Here is a 6,000-nt window from a genome sequence, read left to right on the forward strand (position 1 = left end):
AGTGGGGACATCCCAGAGCTCAGTTGCACAGCTCCTGCAGCAGCGTGAATCCTGCAGCACCGAGTTGAGTGCAGGCTCAGTGCTGGAGCATTTCCTTCGCTTTTGGTGAGGCTTTGCTTCAATGATTACAAATTAAAGTGACACTGCAATTCAAGTCGGCACAATGAAATTATGCTCTCGCTGCTTTGATCCTGGTCCTTAGATAGATAACTCCTTAAAAATAAAAAAGGAGCTGCTGCCTAATTTGGTACTAAGCATCAGTCAGAGATCAGAGATGGCAAAGTGCAGAGCCAGCTGGTAGGTGTCATGGTAACATCTGGACATGAAGACAGGTAATTTTTAGCTTACAGAAATCCTCATCTTTGTTTCTGTGCATGTTTCTGTCAAGCAGCAGCTTTTCTTCCCTTTTTAGAGCTGAGTAAGCTCCCAAATACCTTGAAGATTCAGCGTTTAATATAGTTAATTTGAGACAGGGATGCCCAGTCTTTGCTGGGACAGAGCAAAAAAATGCAGAACAAAAATTATCTCGGTAGTATCATACTTTGCTTTCCTTCTTGCCTTTAATCTTAGCTTTTTAATTCTTGTGGCCACAAACAGCATATAAATGTTTCCCTGAAGCCAGCACTTCACCAAATATTTTAGAAAGAGACTTCCTTTTGCCTTGAGCAGAGGTTCAACCAGGCAAAAAAACCCTGGTGTGCTTGACCTCTCTGTTGTGGTTATCTGTGCAAGAAGTCAGGGTCTGGCAGTCCTGGCTAAATAGAGCTCTGAGTCAAGCTTTGTTCTCCTAAACTTAAACACCTTAGGAGAAGTTTAAATTTATGCCTGGTACGGGAAAAGGTAATCTAAATATGACACCTCTCTTTGAAGGTAGCTGCTGTTACCGAACAATAAATGAAAAAAATAGCTCTTCAAAAGGCCTACCTGCATCTTTGTTATGTAAGCAACCTCTTGCACACACAAGTTAAAAATAAAGGCAAAAGCCTCGACACTGAGATGAGCTTAACTCTTCTGAAGTACAATTTGCAGTAAGGAAACCGGAATTGAACTATGGAAGTGATTCATTAGCCACATATTCAGCTCTATCATGGTGTTGCAGACAGTAACACTGGGCCTTAATTGCTTCTGTTAACATCATATTCTGGAGCTCGTTAGTGATAAACAATGTGTATTAATATCATTCAGATAACAACTAAAGATGAAGGTGGAAATCCATTTTCTGTGATGGCCATTAGTCAATTCAGAGCTGTTGAATGATGTTTGAGAATCTAATATGAATTGGGAGAGTCAATATTTCATCAGGCAGATCCTCTTGTCTTCCTGTGAAAAGTTCTTTGTCTAAAGAAAGTTACTTAATGAAAAGTGCATGCTTGAAAAGGACACATAACTGAGTACTGCCCTATTGGTCTCCTCAACAGTTTAGGTTATAATGAGTGGATAAGGTGATAGACGCGTGTCCGCTTTAGGAGGGTTGTGCTGCTTTTCAAAGTGGTAAATTTGGCCCAGTGTTGCCAACTTCAGAGTTTTCAAATGTAGAGAATTCTCAGCTTCAGTTCTGTTTTCTGGCTCCAGGCAAGTCACTGAGTTTTTTGTAAGCAACTCCACACTGGAATTTCTCCAGATGTGTTGGACTGACAGGACAATTGGTTACATCTTGTTCTTAACTCATAGTAGAGAGATCCCACAAAAAGCCAAGTGTCAGATGCGTGAACATGGAACATGCCAGTGGCACAAGTAGTCTTCTTCACACTCAGAAGCTGTTGTACAGCAAGTTCATGTGCGCCCTCCCCACACACTATTTCATCTCCCCTCTCCTCCTTAGTGCCACCAAATACCCCTTTTCTCTACATAACTTTGTTTTGATAATGTTTTTCCTTTTCTTTCCTGGCAGATTGTGCGATCTGAAGAGCAAATGCAGTGGAGATGACACAAAAACACAAGCAGCAGCTTCAGTCCTGCAGTGCGGCTCCTGTTCCCAAGTCTGGAGAGGTTGTCTGGAGGTGTAAGTCACATCTGTCCGTCTGGTGTTTGTTCTCTCAAGTAACGGGAGGCAACTGGGTCCTGTATATTTGAATGGGAGCCCAGTTCTGGTGTAGAAATTCGTAGAAGAAGATGGAACATCTTGAGAGTTCAAAGGAACATGAGACAAGGAATTTAAAACCTTTAAGGTTAAATTTGAGAAACTGCCTATTTTTAGTTTATTTAAAACAATATGGTAGAGGTATTTTGATCTTTGAGTTATTTGTAAAACAGGTGATATGGAAAGCAAGCCTTTCAACATATATTTATAGAAGGTCTAGCAGGATTTAACAGCTGGAAGAGGAACTTTGTTACCTTCAGTGAAGGTGCCATTTCTTACTGATAAAGGATTGCAGATTGAAAGGTCTTGCTTGAGGGAGCTCACAGTTTATCATCAACGTCTGGAATACATCTCCAAGAAACACTTTATTCACCTGCTGGGAAAAAATTGGTAACCTGTATATGCAGGAGGCCAGACTAGATGACTCTAATGCTGCCCATTATAGCCCTCAGAAGACAGACTTTATACAAGTTGGAAAAGTGCTAGAAAATCAGTGAAGGTATTTGTACAAAATTAATTGCATGTGATTTCTCTTCAACAAGTTTTGTGTATGAATTTCCTGTCCCTCACCAAACCAACCCCAATGTCTGATACATTTTTTGGTTGCTATCTGTGATGTAGTTCATCCAAAGAAATTACTCCAGCCCACACCTGAGGAAGTCAGCACAAGGGTTTCTGTTATCAGAGATCACCTATTCCTGGCGCTGAATGGCTGCAGCAGTGTTTAGGGTGAGAATTGCTAATGTTAGCACAATGCTCCTATGTTTAGCCTCATTTCTTATTTATTCTCCAGTGCGTTCATTTCTTTCTCCTTTTGGCAGAAATAAGAGGCAATTTCAGTTTGCAGGATGCAGCACAGCTGATCTGTGTGGTTACATTTGTCAAACCCCGGGACGTTTCTCAAGACAAAAACCCTGGAGTTACCCTTCTCACTTCCCTCTCCAAAAGGGCTCTAGGTGTCCAATGCCCACCGCTAATCCTGCCTTTATTTCTGCCAGCTGAGAGCTGGATCCGCTCAGCGGCTCACGCATCTGCAGCCAGGGAGCGCCTCCTGCCGCAGGTACCTCGCTGAGCAAGATGCTTTCAGGGCAAGCAGGAGCTACCTGTTGTGTTTTAATTTAACCTCTCCTCAAGGGTTTGTTTTGTTTTGTGGTGTTTTTTGTTTGTTTGTTTGTTTTCTTTTGGTTGGGTTTTTTTGTGTGTTTTGTTTTGTTTTCATCTGCTCAACCCGATGCTAGAGCTCAGTCAATGCCTTCCCTAGATGTCACGGATGCCCCAAGTGCTGCAGGAGGAGAAGCACCGATGGGATTCCTTCAGGAGAAGGAATTCATTGTACATGAGTCTTCTTCTGTTTCGATTTTTTGAAGGTAAAGAAAATTCTATTTTTTGTATATATGAATATTTTTTTTGAGCACACTTTTGGATGTCTGTAATATTGACATCATTCAAAACCACGTGATCTAAATTGAATAACAAAGATCCAGCTCTGATATTTTTGTAATCTAAGCCTTTAGTGGATCATTTCAGCAGGTAGAAGCTGCTAAGTGTCACTATTAATCAGAAGAAAATCTTAATTTACACCAACTGAGGGTATGAATCTTCTATTTTAAATAGTGAATGACAAGGAAAAAAATCTATTAAAAATAGTCTCTTTGTAAATTAGGACCCTTTTTGCAGCATATGGTCTTGCAGTTTGATCAATGGCTGTCAGATCCTTGAGGACACTAGTAGATCTTAATGGCCCTGAGCATCCCCACCTGGGCCCTCCCCTCCACACTCTGCCCACAGGCTCAGGAGCCCATTTTTATCTGAGCCCTGGACTTTCAGTACCTGCTTGAGCTGCTCTCCGGCTCAGCCACAGCTATATCTTGGATCCTGATCTGTAGACTTGTGTCCTGGAATAATATTGGATCTGTCTCACCACCAAGGCCCTGATCGGCTATCCTAGAGCTGTGTTTGATGATGGATATTTTTACTGAGCCTGAGCTCAGATCATCTTTGTTGCCATGGGCTCATCTGGTGATCCAGGGTCTTGGTTGAACCTGACTGCCCTGCTGGTCTGCTCTGATCCCTTGCTGGAGGTGGTGGGATAGGTGCTGGCTGGTGAGGTTCTGCCCTGCTGATTGGGTTATCCCCTTGGATCCTGGCTCCCCATCCCTTGGAGAACAGCTGGCCTTTTCTGCAGACTGAGAATGAGCTATCAGATGAGCTAAAAGATACTAATTTACACCTGCTATATGTTATCATTTCTATGTAGAGACCAGGTTGACATGATGCAGTTTTAATATAAATGCTGTTACCTTTTCATTCTTTTGCAGAACTTATTTCAGATCATTGTGAAGAAGGAGAAGGAACTACTGTTTCTGAGAGGCAATTTAACCACTCCTGTGATAAGAAGCCAGCAATTGTGTTGTGAGTCCTGAGTTGTCTTCCCTGCCCAGCAAAGCCTGCAGGTTAGGATATATTTCAGAAATAACATGTCTGTGTGTGAGGAGAAAAAGAGACTTGCAGGAGCAAATACCTTGTTGCCAAGCAAAAGTGATGTGGAAAGAAAATGGCAAATTACAAGCTCAGTCCAAACAAGGAGGCCACAAGGACACCTCTAAGTAGGTGGAGAAGAGCACGCAAAACAAGTAATCAGCATGTTCACAACTGCTGCACCTCCTGGCCATAGCTAGTGCTACAGAAGTCTATTTGGATTTAAAGTTAGAAGACTTTTCTACCAAAAGGATGAAAAGTAATCCAGAAGCTTTGCTTGATTGTACTGAGAGTGTGAATGGTTTAAATCTGTGCAAGGAAGAACCAGGTGTATGTATGTGGCATCACTGACCTGCAAGCTCACTCCAGCTCACAATTGACATAGATTCTCTCCATGTTACCAGTAAGTGTTTTTCTACTGTCCTTTCCCATATTTCATGGTGATATTATCTTTAGAGGCTGTTTGGTTGGATTTATGGAGAGAATTGAGGTAGCCAGGGTGGAGACCATTGCTCCGGCAGTGCCCAGATGTTGTTACTGTCTCTCACGAGAAGGGTGAATAGGTTGGTCTGTGGAGTATTTCAGGTTGGCAGGGACCTCCAAAGGTCACCTGTCCAACCGCCTGCACAAAGCAGGTCTGACTCTGGCAGGTGGCTCAAGGCCTTGTGTCACTGAATTTACAGCTGCCTCATGTTTTGAAATGTTGGAGTCCTTTCTTCGTGCCCATATGGCCACGAGACTGTGTGGAGACTATTAGGGGTCTTGTGTGCTGTTTGGGCTATGTGATGGCATGATGTGAGACCTCCTGCACGGAGAAATGAAGCTGTGATCTCCCTGTGGAGAAGCCACAGGCAGCATGGAGCACCTTGCCCACTTTCTCTCGAGCAGGCTGGATTCCTGATGGGGTCTGGGTTAGCCATATAAGACATGCTACCCTTTTCACCAGTAGATCCAGAGACATGTGCTTTCCCTGTTCGCAGCAGATATTTTAAAAGCACTTTGCTATGATCTTTGGTTCTTCTGCCATCGTGTGGCTGACAGAAGGATGCAGGGCTGGTTATCTGCTGTGCATGGTAAGCTGGATTCCCTTAGTAGTGACAGCTTAATGAATAAAATGTCTTCTAATAAGGATTTGCTGTGAGCTTTCACCCTTACCTCAATTCTCTATTAGGGAAAAAGGGGATTTAAAACATTCAGGAAACTCTCCACTCCCTGTGGGACTATTGGGAAGGGCTCCTCAGCTTGGACTGGAGGAGTTTGGGATCCCTGTTGCAATAGAGTCTGGGTTGCAGGGCACTGAGCCTCCAGCAATGGAGCTGTGCAGGGTGTTGCAGTGGGAAGGGCACATGCTGCCTTCAGCCACTCTGAAGATGCAGCAGGACTTCAGCTATGCCATGCATGGCTACTGCAGAGGGAAGCTGAGTCCTGCCCCACTGGGACTG

At 43.4% G+C, this 6,000-nt stretch overlaps 1 long non-coding RNA gene across 6 annotated transcripts in view; it reads left to right on the plus strand.

Moving 5' to 3' along the window:
• LOC136106053 (uncharacterized) overlaps window positions 1-5,751 on the plus strand; it is a 45,916-nt gene extending 40,165 nt beyond the window's left edge. For 4 of the 6 annotated variants that reach the window (XR_011740960.1, XR_011740958.1, XR_011740962.1 and 1 more), the window contains 3 exons: window positions 1,892-2,809; window positions 3,342-3,447; window positions 4,399-5,751. This is a non-coding gene — a long non-coding RNA (uncharacterized lncRNA). The remainder of the gene's footprint in view (window positions 1-1,891; window positions 2,810-3,341; window positions 3,448-4,398) is intronic. The other 2 variants (XR_011740959.1, XR_010652075.2) reach the window with 2 other exon arrangements.
• The last annotated feature ends 249 nt before the right edge of the window (window positions 5,752-6,000 follow it).

This window comes from Patagioenas fasciata, chromosome 11 (genome assembly GCF_037038585.1).
Source record: "Patagioenas fasciata isolate bPatFas1 chromosome 11, bPatFas1.hap1, whole genome shotgun sequence".
Classification (NCBI taxonomy): Eukaryota; Metazoa; Chordata; class Aves; order Columbiformes; family Columbidae; genus Patagioenas; species Patagioenas fasciata.